The following is a 17,684-nucleotide window of genomic DNA, read 5'->3' as shown; positions in this document are numbered from 1 at the left end:
ATCGGTCATGCTAAATTCTCCCTTACTGTAACCGAACAAGCACCGGAGAGTGGCAACTAGAGAATTTTCACAGTAATTTCACTGCAGTATTAATATAGGCCTACTTGTGACACTGCTAAAAAATAAACTTAGTACATATCTCTCATTGCTCTTTGCTTAACCCTTCGTCACCTATGAAACTCAACATCACAACCTTCTTCCCCACTATGTCTTACAATTCTGCTCCAATCATTGCGGCACATTTTATACCAACTCCTTCTGCTGCTGATTCAACATTCTGCATCTGCTACTGCTCTTATTGCCACCTCACACTACTGCCATCTTTCACACCACCATCACAATATTCAGCCCTGAGATGAACATCTTCAAAACACCTCTACAAGTTAACACTGAGACCCTCTGCTTTCTTGCAGGAGAAACTGTTGCCAGAATACAAGTGAGCAGCAAACACAGGAGGAGGCCAAGCATTTATGCACATGCTGTTCTAGAGAGCATGAAGGAGTTTGTGGGCAGGAGAAATATCAGCAGTGTGGCTACTGAAGAAACTGGATAGGTTTTATCCAACTCACCACTTTTTCCCCTGTCGGAGAAGAAACCATCAGACCAACATTTTAAATTCTGTTTCAAAGTATGCATTAAGTGGTAGCGCTGCGCTGTGTCAAAATTTGAATTGTCGTTTAGGAATAATTTAGATGATATAATTAATAGTGAGCTTTTAAGCCTAGTCTAAAGTGCAAAGACTAAGGAATGTAATATAAGGCTGACTGGCAGAACAAATACCATTGTGTGAGCAAACATACGCTGGCAGGAAACATAAGCATCATTCTGGCTATGTACACAGGAAGAACAAAGTGTTAGAATTTCCAGGCGTGTGCTGGAAATATGTGAAAAGACCTTGGACACGTGTCCTGACATCATCGCGTTATCAGGTGGTATTCTGATCAGCAGGCACACGCAAAATAAACTAAATCCAAATGAACTGAGGGCCAAATTAAAAAGGGACGGCCCCCAAAAACAAGGGCCCAAACAAAGAACAAAGCAGAAAGGAAACGTAAAATATCTAAATGTGATTAAACAGGTTGATCATGCTCCCCATCCCTGCAGTGTCCAACGAGCATGGAAGGCCTTGACAGTGCCCTCAGACACCGCACGTTCTCTCTCCAGGGACACCCAGCCACAAACGTAGCTGCAGTAAAGAGACAGATAGTCGGACTGGGTGACTCCCTCGGTCGCCCGTTGCCTGGACCTGTTGATGGCAAGTTTGGCCGGGCCCAGGAGCAGGTCGCGAGAGTCAGAAGCATGCCCACCAACAATCTAGAAGCCAATTAAATGAATGAACACTAATTGACTGGGATTTTACATTACCAGTCTGCCTTTACAGATATTGGGCAGTTCGACTGGCAAGGTGGCCTTCACATTGAAGCCACAGTCTTGATCTAGGGTGTGATGAAAGGTTACAGCTTAAATAAAATTAACAAAATGTATCTGGGGATCGAGGTCTGTGAATGATTGTGCTGTCCACACATTCCTGGCATTCTTTTTCCGTCAATGGTGATTTTTCATGGTCAGCAGCTCCCTGGGACCGTTCCACAGTGGTAGTCCCCCGCAGGAGCACATTGGAAATGCCAGCCTACACCCTCCCTTTCCTCAATGCCCATCCTCTGCTCTCTATCCCTGGCAGTGCCCAGCCTTTCACAGGGCACACTTTACACTGGCTGGCCAGTTAAAGGACAATCAGTGAGAAATTAGGTAACAGGACTGACAGCAGCTCACATTTTGTGTCCATAAGAACATAAGAACATAAGAAATAGGAGCAGGAGTAGGCCATCTGGCCCTTCGAGCCTGCCCCGCCATTCAATAAGATCATGGCTGATCTGTCGTGGCTCAGTTCCACCTTCCCGCCCTCTCCCCATAACCCTTAATCCCCTCGCTTATCAAAAACCCATCAACCCGCGTCTTAAAAATATTTAGCGAGGCAGCCTCCACCACTTCAACGGGCAGAGAATTCCAGAGATTCACCACCCTTTGAGTGAAGAAGTTCTTCCTCAACTCCATTCTAAACCGCCCCCCCTTTATCTTGAGGCTGTGCCCCCTAGTCCTACTGTCCTTTCTGAGCGGGAAGAGTCTCTCCACCTCTATCCTATCCATCCCATTCATCATCTTATACGTCTCAATGAGATCTCCCCTCATTCTTCTAAACTCTAACGAGTACAAGCCTAGTTTATTCAGCCTCTCCTCATAGCTCAACGCCCTCAACTCCGGCATCAGCCTAGTAAACCTCCTCTGCACTCCCTCCAAGGTCAAAATATCCTTGCGTAAGTACGGCGCCCAAAACTGCACACAGTACTCCAGCTGCGGCCTCACCAATGCCCTATACAGCCGCAGCAAGACCTCCCTACCTTTATATTCAATTCCCCTCGCTATGAAGGCCAGCATCCCATTCGCCTTCCTGACCGCCTGCTGCACCTGCAAGCTGGGTTTTTGCGACTCATGCACAAGGACCCCGAGGTCCCTCTGCACCGTCGCCTGCTGCACTTCCACACCTGCTGAGTTCACACACCTAACGGGCAAAACATTCAGGCCAAAAACTCTAATCTGTACCTCCTGACAAACCATCAATTAAATCAGGTCCATATTTACTGCAATAATCTAAGATTGTTTGACTTTTCAAATAGCGCAGCATTACTCAGTGATAATCTGGGTAAGATTATGTCATAGAAACTTAGCTGCTTGCATTAATGCATAGGGAGGGACTGGCTTGTTTGTGTGTATGGGCACTTAATTACTTGGATCCAGTCACAAATTCACAACTATAATGTTCGTCTGGCTCTGTTGTTCTGGGGACTGAGGATAAATCAGGTTCCATCCATGTTCAATGCTGAAGTAACCATTGTGAGCCAAGGTGATAGGAAGGAACACCATAAAACTATCAGTAGTATTAATGGACCAAGAAGGGGGAGGTGGACTAATACTTTTTGCTCTGTTGCCAATTGTATAGATCACTTCAAAGGGGTTAAAGCTCTGCTGCGATTTGAATCCACAATCTCCTATTTACTAGACAGGTGCTTTAACTACTAAGCCACCTAACAAGGGACAGTATCCATTTGTATCTCTAAATCTTAATTATTATCCAGTGATCTCTTGTGAAAGTTCATGTCTGTATAGATTGAATATCAGTTTACAATCATAGAATCCCTGCAGTGCAGGAAGAAACTATTAGGCCCATTGAGACTGCACCAATCACAATCCTTATCCCCATAACCCGACATATTTACCCTTCTTAACCCCCTGAGGGGCAATTTGGCATGGCCAATCAACCTAATCTGGACATCTTTGGACTGTGGCAGGAAACCAGAGCACCCGGAAGAAACCCATGCAAACACAGGGAGAACATGCAAAGTACGCACAGATGGTGACTCAAGCGGAGAATTGAGCCCAGCTCCCTGGTGCTGTGAGGCAGCAGTGCTAATCATTGTGCTGCCGTTAGGCTTGGTTCTAGTGAAAGGTCATCGATCTGAAACACTAACTATGTTTTCTTCTTTTCAGGGATGCTGCCTGACCTGTGGAGTATTTGCAGCAACTTCTATTTTTACTACAGACCCCAGAAATGGGAGTATTTCGTCTGTGTTGTCATTTTGGTTCTCATTGTGAAATAATTTGCTAAAAGTATGCTCACCTTTAGACTGCATCTGAGATCTGCCACCACCAAGGGAAGTAAAGAGGGAGAATATTATAGATTGGGGAAAAACACATATGAAACTTTGCAGAACTTGGAAATGCCATTGTGTGCACAGGGGGATATTTATTCCCTTTGAACAATGGCAGGAAACCAAAAATATACATTTGTAAAAAAAAAGAACATTACAGTTCTTTAAGTATTTGGAAATAAACCAGAAATAAATTAAATTGAACAACTGAATATTTTCAATTCAGTTCAGCACTTATTCTGAGGTGATAATGCATGATGTATGTTATCATGCATATTTCATGTAACACTAGTCTAGGAAATAAGTCAGACACAAGTCTTGAATAGTGCGTTACAATAAGGGTCCATTACATTCCGAACCATGAAGCAATATTATCCCTGAGTGAATTTGCTGCAATGCACAATTGTTAGGCGTCTGTCATCTCTACATTTCACACAGGGAGCAGCATTTTAAAGAATAATGTTAAATGTCTTAAAGAGTCATCAAAAGACTGACTGTGGGGAAGCTAATGTTGGGTTAGAACCTTCTACATGCCACAATTTCGACAGCAGATTGGTGACATCTTGGAGTAGAAATTCCAATCAACATAGTTCATATATAAATATTTGACATGCTGCTGCCGCTACATTCCAGTGAGTACCAGTTTAGGCAAACATTATTGTAAAAGTAACTTGGGCAGAATTGTAGCGTGTCATTCAGAATCTCTATTTTCTTAATATGCAGTGACTGGACTGGCTTTAAGTGTCACTGTTTCATTGCTTCTAAGCTAATTGAACTGCATTCAGAGATCAAGATTAAACATAGCTGCGTTTTGTCTTAAGCTGCTTTTCTTTCCTTAGTTTGCAGCAGGTTTACCAGATATGATAAAGCAGTTGGTCAGTAGCTCAGCTCTTGTCCAGATGAATGTGACTCCCTGTGGCAAAAGCATCTTGACAGTATGCATAGTGGAATAACTGTAGCTCTTGATGTGAACCTTACCTTTAATTATTTTTGTTCACTAGGACCTAGCAAAACAAAACAAAGTGACAACAATTGTACAAAACATTGGCAAGGCCACCTTTGGAGTACAATTCTGTTCGCCTTGCGATAGGAAAGACGTTATTAAACTAGAAAGCATGCAAAAAAGATTTACAAGGTTTCTGATTCAGGTTCAGATTGAGTGTGAAAAGGCAGAGTGCCATACTAGAGCTTTAGCATTGGGCAGATATAATTATACAGGCCTGAGGAAAGAGTTGGCCCAATTAAACTGGGCACAAATGGCAGAAGTTCAGGGAGGCATTGAATACCTCTCAATTAGAGTATATTCCGAAGAGGAAGAGGAATTGTAAAAGGAAGAAAAATGTTCCATGGCTAGGCAAGGAAGTCAAAGAGGACATAAGGGCAAAAGCTAGGGCATACCAAACTGCAAAAGCTAGTGGCAAATTGGAGGATTGAGAGAACTTCAAGGTTCAGTAAAAGACTACTAAAAATAGAATCAAAAAAGCTAAGATGAACTATGAAAGGAAATTAGCAGAAACATAAACTTGGATACCAAAAGCTTCTACAAATATATAAGGAGAAAGAGAATAGCTAAAGTAAATATTGGTCCTTTAGAGGACAATAGTGGTGAGGAACACAGAGCTGGTGGAGGCACTGAACCAATATTTTGCCACTGTCTTCACGGTAGAGAATAATGAAGATTTTCCAAAAACAGTAGTTAATGCAGAGCAACTTGGTGCAATGACCGTCTCTAGGGAGCGGGTGTTGACTAAACTAATGGGATTAAAGGCAGATCTGATGGCCTGCACCCTAGGGTATTAAAGGAAGTGGCAGCAGAAATAGTGGGCAGAATTCTCCCAAAAAAGTTCCAAGTGTTACATTCACATGAAAATTGAAATAATTCACGCTGTTTTTATCAGTGGGAGTTCACGCTAGTGGCCTTCACACTGCAAAGCCCACCAGACTGAATATCATTAAATTTCAGGGGGTGGGACCTATGCCTGCTGGAGGGACTAAAATCAGCGCACTGAGCGGGCTACTGCACATGCACCATTCTGTCCATTCCAAGATCGGCACATGCACAATAGCCCTGTACTAATGGCCTCCCAATTGCTGGCCAGTTCAATTGCTGGTCAACCCCGCAACCCCCACAAAACTGGCTTTCCGACTCCTCCATGGCCTGATTGCTGTCCCCCCAACTATTCCCAGGCTAGCCCCGAACACCCCCCTCCTCACCCACCCCAATCTCCAGTCTCCCCCCAATTCCCCACCCCTACAGTCCTGACCCCTGCCCCGCAGTGCTGACCCCCCCCCCAGCAGACTGACCGCCTTTTGCAGAGGTTTGTAAAATCATGAGGGGCGTAAATAAGTTGAATAGGCAAGATCTTTACCCCCAGGGTAGGTGAGTCCAAAACCAGAGGGCATAGGTTTAAGGTGAGAGGGGAAAGATTTAGAAGGATCTGAGGGGCAGCTTTTTAGAACAGACGGTGGTGTGTATGTGGGATGAGCTGCCACAGGAGGTGATTGTTCAAGGCAGGTACAATTATAAGATTTACAATACATTTGGACAGGTACATGGATGGGAAATGTTTCGAGGGATATGGGCCAAACATAGGCACATGGGATTGGTTCAGTGTAGGAAACCTGGTTGGTATGGACAAGTTGGGCTGAAGGGCCTGTTTCCATGCTGTATATCTCTACGACTCTCCTATGACTCTAATCTTTTAAAATGCTGTAAATTAACTTTTTTGGTGCGCTGTCTAAATTGAATGCTAGCAGGAGAAACTTTACATACCATTCAGCTTTAGTCTAAGTTATTCTGAGGCACTAGATACACAAACGAAACACATCATCTTACATCATCTCTGTGCATGCAAGTCATTTATAACAACATATTTTGTAAAACCTATTTCAGCTCAGAAGAAAGCCGTGTTTCCTTGTGAAAGTTTGCTTTCTACAATCTGTTTTATAACTCCCATTTTCAGACAAGGTCAAGAAAATAATACTTTGTTGTATTGCTGGCTGCCTTTGCATATTATTATACACATGACTGAACTTCCACTGAAGCTGAATAAATAGGCAGTTATTCACAGATTTAATCGTTTTTAAGCTTGAAATCCCTGAAGCATATAAATAGTCTTCTTTGCACTGCCAAGAAAATACACAAAAAATGTTTCTGTTACTAATTAACTATTAAGATTGGGATTTTGTTTCCACAAATATACTCATGTACCGGGTATCTTTAAAGTTGCCTGTGTTGTTTAATCTGAGGTAACAGTTGATAGTGCAAATTGTATGATTTCTCTGAAAAGGTGACAGACTGCAATAATATTCTTTATCAGTCATAGTACGTACATCATCTATTGTTGAGTCAAGTCACCTAGTGAGATAGCAACATGTTTTCGTATGATGCCTTAGCTCATGGATCTGTGTTCTTCAAGCCCTGAACACTCCCTGAAATTATTTTGTTACTTATTATCTTTAAAAAGTGGTAGCCCATTTGAGAGATAGTCTCGCTTTTGTTGCCTTCTTTTGTAAGCGTGATAGAACTGGGATCATACAGACCTTCTCAAATCAGGTATTACACAGAGGTTCGACTCAGTTCAAATCCACTGTTGCCAGGCATGTCATGTTGGAGCCAATTCAATCTCAAGGACTCCACCGATTAAAACTCAAGGAAGATAGTTGTTGGCTATTAGACAATTGATAAGATTTAATAGGTTTGAAACTATGAGGAGAGGTTGAATAAACCAGAATTGTTTTCATTGGAAAGACGAAGGCTGAGGGGAGACCTGATAGAGGTCCACAAAATGATGAGAGGTACAGACAGAATGGGTAGTTAGAGGCTTTTTCCCAGGGTGGGAATGTCAATTACAAGCGGGCACAGGTTCAATCAAGGTGAGAGGGGGCAAGTTTAAGGGAGATGTGCGGCAGAAGTTTTTCATGCAGAGAGTCGTTGGTGCCTGGAACAAATTGCCAGAGGAAGTGGTGAGAGTCGGCACATTAGCAATATTTATGAGGCATCTGAATGGGTACATGAATAGGGAGGGAATAGAGGGATATGGTTCGAGTAAGAGCAGTAAGAGTAGTTTAGTTAGGGCATCATGAACAGCATTTGTTCCTGTGCTGTTGCTTTTTGTTCTTTGAAATGTTGTTAGGTTTCAAGATTGTGCTAGAACAGCACAGCAGGCTTGGAGAACTCACTCCCCCCTCCTCCCGTTATCAGGCCTGAATGCCTGATTGTCCCTTCATGTTAAATTGTCCACTGATGTTGGCATGAAGGTACACATGTGAATCATAACAGGTCCTCCATGGTGTGAACTGGGTGAACAGAACCTGCCTGAGGGGTACAGGTGTGTACCACCACCGGAGGGGGGGAGAGGGTCATGCCAGGGGTGCTGCCAAGGGGTGGGGGGCGAGGGTCCGTGAGGGAAGGGATGGCTGTGTGGATATCATCTACCCTGTTGCTCCATGGTGGTGGTAATGTTGGGGGGTGGATGGCGGGGGATCGGGGGAGTTCCGCACTGCGGTTGAGGGGCAGGCATTTCACTGGGTCTTTATTTCTTTTTACTTAAATCAGGATGCCTTAGTATGCTTTCTGTCCAACCAGGAACATTCAGACCTAGTCCTGGAGAATAAAAGGAGGACAAGTGGAGAATATCACATTGGCCAAACATTTTGGAATAATAATTGTAGTGTTAGAAGATTTAGATGAGCTATAGAAAAGGAGAAAGAGCAGACAAGAATTAAAATATATCTGAAGTGAAGGAGGACTAATTTCAACAAATTGATGAAAGATTTAGTCTGTATAAAGTGGAGGTGAAGGTTGGCAGACAGAAATATAACAGAATAATGGTGGCCTTAAAGAGATGGCCTTGGTTAGCATAAGGTAGAAGAATGGGATGATTTTTTTGAAAAAGTCATGGGATTTGAGAATCACTGGCTAGGTCACCATTTATTGTCCATTCTTAATTGTCCTTGAGAAGCTGGTGAGCTGCTTTCTTGAACCACTGCAGTCCATGTGGCATAGATAGAACCATAGTGCCGTTAGGGAGGGAGCTCCAGGATTTTGATCCAGCGACAGTGAAGGTACGGTGATCTATTTCCAAACCAAGATGGTGTGTGTCTTGGAGAGGATCTTGTGAGTGGCGGTGTTGCCCCTGTGTCTGCTGCCCTTATTCTTTTAGATGGTAGCAGTCAGAGCAATGGTGGGAACTAGTAGGGACAAACATGGTGACCAGTTGGTGGAGACAAAAGGCATTGCCTGAAATACTCAACAAGCATATTTTATTAGTCTTGCTAAGGAGGAAGAATTTACCAAAGGTCCAGTAAGTGGGGATTGCCAGGATACTGGATGGGATAATTTTAAAAAGTGGATAAATATGAGACAAGCTGAAACTGTTTTAAATGGATAAGTCAACCTAGTTTGTTGAGGGAATTAAGCGTAGAAATTGCAGAGGTGCTAGCTACTCCTTAGATACAGAAGACTGGAAAATTACAAATGTTACACCCTTGTTCAAAACAAAAGGAGAAGGATATGCTGGTCAGTTGTGCTCCAGTCATTTCAATGACCAGAAAATCCCATTGGCGTTAATCGCCGGAGGATTCAGCTCATATATTAGGCTTGTTAACAAAATTGGAGCCCATGGGATAAAAAGAGGCTGTGGCACAGTGGATAAAAAGTTGGCTTAATCTCTAATTTCCCTCAAGGATTGTTGTCAGCCATCTTCTTGAATCACTGCAGTCCAAGTCATGTGGGAACACCAAAAGCACTATTAGGTAGCAAGTTTCAGGATTCTGGCCCAATGATAATGAAGCAATGGCAAGGTAATGTGAGGGGGTGGGGATGGGGAGGGTGGTGGAGGAGTGGTGTACTTGTAGTGTTCCCATGCATTGACCGGTCTTGTTCCTCTAGATTGTTGAGATTACGTGTGTGGAAGGCAATACCAAAAAAGACTTGGCGAGTTGTGCAGTGCATCCTGTGGATGGTATACATGCCATGGTGCACTGATAGTGGGTTGTATCCAGTTGTTGCTGGAGCTGCACTTATCCAGGCAAGTGGAGAATTTTCAATCACGTTCCTGAGTTGTGTCTGGTAGATGACTGGGGTGTTAGAAGGTAAATCACTCACCACAGAGTACCGAGTCTCTGATCTGTTCTTGTAGTCACAGTATTTATATAGCTGGTCCAGTTAAGGTTCTGGTCAAAGGGAACCACCAAGATGTTGATCATAATGCCATTGATAGTCAAGGGATGGGACTAGGGTTCGATTCCCGGCTTGGGTCACTGTCTGCGCAGAGTCTGCACATTCTCTCCATGTTTGCGTGGGTTTCTTCTGGGTGCTCCAGTTTTCTTTTACAGTCTGTAAGACGAATTGGTTAAGTGCATTTGCCATGCTAAATTCTCCCTCAGTGTACCCGAACAGGCGCTAGAGTGTGATGACTAGGGGATTTTCACAGTAACTTGCAGTGTTAATGTAAACCTACTTGTGACGCTAATAAATAAACTTTGGTTGTTTACTTATTGGACATTTTTCGATTATGGGGCCAATTCAGAAAACTTGATTATTATTCAGATAAAACTCAAAGGTGGGATTTTATGGCTTCACTCATCCCGAAAACATAAAATCCCACGGGACCTTCCCATTGTCCTCCCCTCGCCCGCTCCAATTCCCGTGGTGAATAGGGTAGTAAAATTCCAATAAGAAGTCTGGCAACACCAGATTTATGAAGAGTGAACTCTTCATTCACCTGACGAAGAGGTAAACCTCGAAAGCTTGTGAGTTTACTATCAAATAAATCGGTTGGACTTAAACCTGGTGTTGTCAGACTTTTTACTGTGTTTACCCCAGTCCAAAGCCAGCATCTCCACATCAGTAAAATTCCAGCCATATTGTCTAAATTTGATGTGTTTGATTCTAGAAGCAGATTTATTCAGTGGAGTTATATGTGGAGCCAATGATTTCACATCCATGGCATGACTCATTATGCTAATAAATTTCTACCTTGCTTCACAGGGAGGAAAATGAAATTGTGATTTTTCAGCAGCTGCAGAACCTTCTGCTCTGGTGTTGATTCTGAAACACTGGCTTCCAACTTCATCAAAAATGCTCAATCATTGGAGAGACTGCCAGGCCAGGGGAAATGATTCCAGAAAATAAAGATATTGAAGTAATAACAAAGATGTTTCATTGCACCAAAAGACCAACTGAGAAGCATGTCCAAATTTAATTCAGTTCATAAAACACAGGAAATATTCAATCAGTTATAGAATCCCTACAGTGCAGAAGCAATATTTATTTCTCTCCTCACAGATGTTGCTTGACCTGCTGAATATCTCCAACATTTTCAGGTTTTATTTCAGATTTCCAACACCTGTTGCATTTTGCTTTCTATTCACTGAATATTTTGTAGGGTGATTCGGTTTGATCCGAAGTCTGGCTCAATCTTGTGAGGTGCCCTGAAGATCTGGTGAGAGATCCACCCTGCTTCTTTTAGGGAAGATCCATCAATCAGGCACTGAAAAGGCCAGTGGCGGGCGGGTCTTTCCCTGGGATGAAGGACCCCAGAGATGGAAGAGCCACCCCACCCCCACCCCCGATGGAGTGCTGCCAGCCTACGATCAAGGAGGGGCCCAGACAAAGATGAGTGATGGCGGGAAGGGGGTCATGGGTGAAGGTGTTGTCACAGGAGGGGTTGGACGGTCAAAAGCATGGGTAGGGGATTGGATGTCAGTGGGTTTCCCCCTTCCTGATGCCGTGTCCCTCAATCACGCACCGAGAGTGAGGTTTTCCGGCTGTGCGCGCACCGAAACCAGAGAATACTGCCTGAGGTCAACAGACCTTTCCACGGTCCGGCCCTCACCTGTGACAATTCCTGTGGTGAACAGAACGCAAAATTTGCCTGAGTGTCACTGAACAAGGAAGAGCCTCCCCTTGGGAACCTGTATGTTTGTTTATTGTGCATCACGCCTGCTGATCTCTTGCCCGCCATTGGGTTAATACCAATGGTATTGGGCTGAGGCTCTTAAGTGTACACTCATTGCCCAGTTAAGGCCCTCAAGGAAGGCTCTTCGACAGGTGACCAAGCAGGAAGATTGTCCAAGAGCCTTCCAGTCACAGAGTTAGAGTTATTAGAGTTGGAAGTAGGAAGGTGGCAGGGTCTCCACCCATCACCTTGTCACCTGATTTACTGCCCTCACCACCAAATTTATCATGGGGAGATCACAAGAATCCACCCACTGAGCTTTCTGGGAAGGGAGGTGGAAGGTGCATTCTGGGAAATGTAACGATTGAGGAATTTCCCAAAATGTAGGAAATCATTCTCACTGGGCCTTCACTTTTCAGCCGTTCTAACCATCGGGTAAGTGTTTTACAAACTCAAACTGACCATCCACGGAAACCTCACCCCACTGAAACCAACCCCCCCTCCGCCCCCAGGAGTCTCCCCCACTCCCGCCTATGCCAGCCATGGGACTACCCCCGCATTCCTGATGCTGAACCTCAGGGAGTCCCCCATCCATCAACTAACCTCTACACCCCGGGACTTCCCACCCCCAAGCTGTCTCCAACTAATCACTCTTTCCCCCCCACCACCCTCAGATTCCCCGTACTCACATAGAAATGCACCCCTCCCCCTCTTCAGGCGTAAGTTTCCCCCTCCTCTGGCCTAGATTGTACCTGAAGCCTGGCGCCTTCACTCACATCAATGCGGGCCTATATCTCCATCCCTGAGGCCTGCTTCTTCACCCCCACCCTCCCGAAGGCAGAAACCTTCCCAACCTCTTTCTCTCCCCGTCCCCCCCCACCACCGAGCCTCCCCACAGGCCTAGCCCAACACGACCTGTCGCCAATCTTTGAACCCACCCCATCTAAGAACAAAGAACAACACAGCACGGGAAACAGGCCCTTCGGCCCAACGAGCCTGTGCCGCCATTTCAACATTGTGAGTCCTCTCTCCACCCATGACCCTTTTCTATGCTTATGGCAATCCACATTGGAAACCAAATTGAGGGGAGACTAATTTAGGGACAATTTGTTACACCAATCAGCCTAACAGCACATCTTTGGGGTGTGGGAGGAAACCAGAGCACCCTGAGAAAACCCATGCAAGCACGGGGAGAATGCGCAAACTCCCACAGACACTGGCCCAAATCCATGTATCTGCACAGCAAACAGTGATAGTCACTGAACTGTCATGTTGCCCAGCATCTGGTCCGGTTTAAGCGTACACTAATGATGTGAAGCACCAGGCTACTCTCGAAACATCCAAGAGCAGCCCTCGCACGACCCACCGCGTGTATGCCCCTTGTTGGACATCCAACTCCCCCTCTGGTTTCCCCCCCCCATCCAATTCCCCACACCCAGTCTTCTGACCCCTGACCACAGATCCCAGCTTAGACCACTTCCCAGCACCCCTCCATGCACTTCTGCCCACCGACCCTCCACACACACTTCAAATCCTATCCATTTATCTTAGACAATAATCTTCTCTTCAGCCTGTCCATTTCAGTGGACCTTTACCTGGCTTAAGGGGCTTGTGCTATAGAAAAGAGGGAGTGGATTCTCTTGGACTTCAATGTTGTGCCTCAGGGATGTGCTGCACTGCCTGGAACTCGCGTGCCCTCAGTCAGACGGCCAGATGAGACAAGCTGTGGAAAAATATTAACCCAAGTTGAAAATTAATACTTCCTGAATTGTTGACAACCTCAAAATCCACAGGACCTGATCTCAGAGTTGGAGCAGTCTCACAGCTAATTGTAATTCTCATCCTGGATCTGACCCAGCTAGAAGTTGTCAGGTCAGTGGGATGGTCCTGAATTTATTTTGGGCGGAGAGGTGAGAGTATCAGTACTGCAGGTTAATCTTGAACAGGTGTCTGTCCAAGCAACTGGAAAATCGAGCAGATTCCCCTCCTCCAACACTCCTCCCCCCTCAGAATATTTCAGGAATGTTCTCTGGGTAAATGGAACAAACAAGATTTTTTTAATCGAAATCTTAACCATTCTGCATTGATACTGTTCTAGGCCTGTGGAAAGGAGTGGCACAGTGGTTAGCATTGTCTGCCTTACAGCACCAGGGTCCTGAGTTCAATTCTGGTCTCGGGTGACTGTCTGTGTGTTTACACTTTCTCCCTGTGTCTGTTTGGGTTTCTCCGGATGCTCCAGTTTCCTCCCACACAAAGATGTGTGGGTTAGGTTGATTGGCCATGCTAAATTGACTCTAGTGTCAGGAGATTAACAGGGTAAATATGTGGGTTCATGGGAATAGGGCCTGGGTGGGATTGTGGTCGGTGCAGGGCTCAATGACCTTCTTCTGCACTGTAGGGATTCTATGAAATGTTGAACAGCATGCACAGCCATCTGTATGTCCCAAACTGCATCCAGAATATCATTAGAAAACTGTTGTTTTCATCCAGCTTCACTTGCCAGTAACTATTCTTCACATCAAAGCAAAGATCTTTGCCTTGGCAAGTTGTGGAAAAATTCCTTCAATGGGGTAGTCAGATCTTTTTCACATTCTATTTAGATTCTTTACGTCTAAGCATGCTCACAGCTTTCCAGGTTATTTCGCTATGACCATGCCCCTAATCTAGTCCTTGGGGTTGTCACTGTCTTCATTCCTCTCTTCTTTTCCAGCTCTCCTATTTTGTTTTTCATTCTGGATAGCTGGAATTTTTCTTGGTAGATGCTGAATTGGAATTAGTCTCTCATCTGCTTCCAGATGATATTCTCCTGGAAGACATTCCAACCCTGTAAGCACATATTTATACTCCTCTAGGATCTGTTCAGTAATCAATGGTTTAGTGTGCTGCTACATGGCATGAGTGGCATGGTGGCACAGTGGTTAGCACTGCTGCCTCACATTGCCAGGGATCCAGGTTCAATTCAGGCCTCAGGTGACTACCTGTGTGGAGTTTGCACGTTCACCCCATGTCTGCATGGGTTTCCTCTGGGTGCTCCGGTTTCCTATCACTCTCCAAAGATGTGTGAGTTAGGTTGATTGGCCATGTTAAATCGGCCCTTAGTGCCAGAGGGATTAATAGGGTAAATACACAGGATTATAGGGATAGGGCCTAAATAAAATGAAAACAAAGGAATTGAGATGGAGTAGAACTAACCAACTGAAGCTGTTAATTCAATGTTGAGACCGGAAGGCTCCTCTGGGATAACCTGGTCCACTTCTCCACTATACTCAACACCTCTCCCATCACCATGGCACCTTCCCATGCACTCACAGAAGATGTCACACCTGCCCCTTTACCTCTTCTATGCTGACCATTTTAGTAGCTGTGCTTCTGTACAGCTTCTCAAAACTCAATCTCAACTGCAATTCTGACACCAAGTCACAAGCTGAATGGTGTTTCCTGTTCCCTCCTGATTAGAATTGAATGCAGCATGGCTACTTCCAGTCAGTGCCTTGTGGCAGAGGTCACCTGACTGTGGCAAGCCTTTAAGGCATCTGGATGGTACATGAATAGGAAGAGAATAGAGGGATACGGTCGAGTAAGGGCAGAAGGATTTTTTTTGGTTTAGTTAGGGCATCATGATGGGCATGGGCTTGGGGGCCAAAGGACCTGTTTGTGTGCTAAACTGTTTTTTGTACTACATGATTGCATTTCTACACAAACAGTAACTCAGAACTGATCATGCTGGAAGTTGTGTGGTCCTGGGAGGGCATCTAATTTGTTTTAGTCAGAGAGAGGGAAGTGGGCACATCTTGAATATGTGTCTACCCATGCAACTGCAGTTTTTCCTCCTCCACCTACCCTCCCTTCTCGTAAAACTCTGTGTAAAGGGAACAAACAAGGTATTTTTAGAATTTTTAACAATTCCTCAGAGGCCAAGGTTGCTTGCTGGCTCTCGATCATCCCACGGGAATGCTTTCTACTCTCCTGAAAGCTGGTATGTCTCCCAGCCCTGCCCCCTAATGATATTTTCCTTGTATGATGTGGCTGTAAATTCTGGTCCTTACAAGTCAGGCTGCAAAACTCTGGCACTGGAGATGATGTGATCTTTCAGATCGTTACTGATCACCCCACCCCACTGGTAAACTTTGCAGTCCCCCCTACTCTCCCACTGTGGTTGACAGGGTTCTCAAGCATGTGTGATTCATCTCTTGCACTCCTGCCTTCATCCCTTCATTTCCCTTCCAAAACCATGATAGTGCTCCCCTTGTTTCACCTTTCGCCCCAGCTTCCAACTTCTGGGGACTGTTCTCCACCATTTCAGCGTGACGCCATCACCAAATACATCTTCTCCTCACCTCCCCTGTCACTATTCCACAGGGACTATTCCCCCCATGCCACACCGCTCCTCCATCACCACCAACACTGCATTCTCTTCCCACAATCTCACAGGGTGTAACACCTGCCTCTTTACCTCCTCTCTCTTCAGTGTCCAAGTGCCCAAACACTCTTTTCAGCCGATGCAGCATTTCACTTGCATCTTCTTCGATTTAATCTACTCCACTCACTGCCCACAACACGATCTCCTCTACACTGGGGAGTCTGACCGCAGACTGGGGTGACTGCTTTGCAGAACACCTTTGCTCATTCCACAAGCCAGAATCCGGCCTTCCTGCCGCTTGCCATTTTAACTCACCATCTTGCTCCATCCTTGGCCTGCTGCAGTGTTCCACTGAAATCCAATGCAAACTGGAGGAACAGCACCTCATCTTCCCATTAGGCATTTTACAGCCTTTTGGATCTAATGGTTGAACTCAAAAGCTTCAGACCATGAACTCTCTCCTCCATTTTGCTTTTTCCCCCAACCCCTTCATTAACAGGGCCATCTGTAATGTGTTTTCCTTTTACTGAGTGTTTGACCCTCGTTCTGCTGTTAACACACTCTGCTGCTTTATTTCTGTGCCATTAGTAGCACCTTCTTTAGTCTTTAACACTACCATTAACATTCACTTTGTCTTTCCCGTGTCAGTTTTATCAATCTCTCCTGAGCTCCCAACTATCCTTGATCTGGTATTCCACTACACCTTCTCCACCTCCGTCCCCAACTTCATCATCCATTACATTTCTACCCCTCTTCAGCTCTGAAGAAAAGTCAGACAGACCCAAAACATTAATTCTGTTTCTTTCTCCGCAGCTGCCATTGGACATGCCGCGACTTTCCAACATTTTCTGTTTATACGTCAGATTTCCAGCATCCACAGTATTTTGCTTTTATTAAAGAAATCATAGAATAGATAATAAAATCTAAAGAAGGAGGCCATATGGCCCATCGAGCCTGCACTGACAACAGTCCCACCCAAGCCATATCCCTGTAATCTCTCATATTTACCCTGTTAATCCCCCTGACACTAATGCCGGAATTTTACTGCCTCGCCCGCCTGAGGCTCGTAAAATCCTGCCTGAGGCCAACAGACAATACCGTTCTACGAGCCTTGCCCTTCCCGATTTTGGGTCGGGCAAGGCGGTAAAATTCCGGCCTAAAGGTCGATTTAGCAAAGCCAGTTAGCCTAACCCGCACACCATTGAACTGCAGGAGGAAACCGGGGCACCCTGAGAAAACCCACACAGACACAGGGAGAATGTGCAGACTCCACACAGAGAGTGACCCAAGGCTGGAAGTGAACCCGGGTTCCTGGCTCTGTGAAGCAGTAGTGCTGACCACTGTTCCTCCACGCCACCTTAAACGTGTACAGTTTTGGAGGAGGGAGAAGTGTACTTCTATTGTGATTCAGAGCTTCAGTCAAACAGGAGTTGTGGGTTTGTGTTTTAGTAATCTCTGAGACAGAGATCCGAGTGCTGGTATTGAACAGAGCATGATGTGGGTATGCCGGCATTGGACTGGCGTAAACACAGTAAAAAGTCTGACAACACCAGGTTTTAGGAGACCTCGAAAGCTTGTAAGTCTATTATCAAATAAATTGGTTGGACTAAAACCTGGTGTTGTCAGACTTTTTACTGTATTGAACAGAGCACCAGCTTCCTGCAAAGAATTTGACTAGTGGAAGAGAATGGACAGTTTTCAGGTTTTCACTTT

This window comes from Carcharhinus amblyrhynchos, chromosome 4 (assembly GCF_965287045.1).
Source record: "Carcharhinus amblyrhynchos chromosome 4, sCarAmb.v2.hapA, whole genome shotgun sequence".
Classification (NCBI taxonomy): Eukaryota; Metazoa; Chordata; class Chondrichthyes; order Carcharhiniformes; family Carcharhinidae; genus Carcharhinus; species Carcharhinus amblyrhynchos.
Note: the sequence above shows the minus strand (reverse complement) of the source record.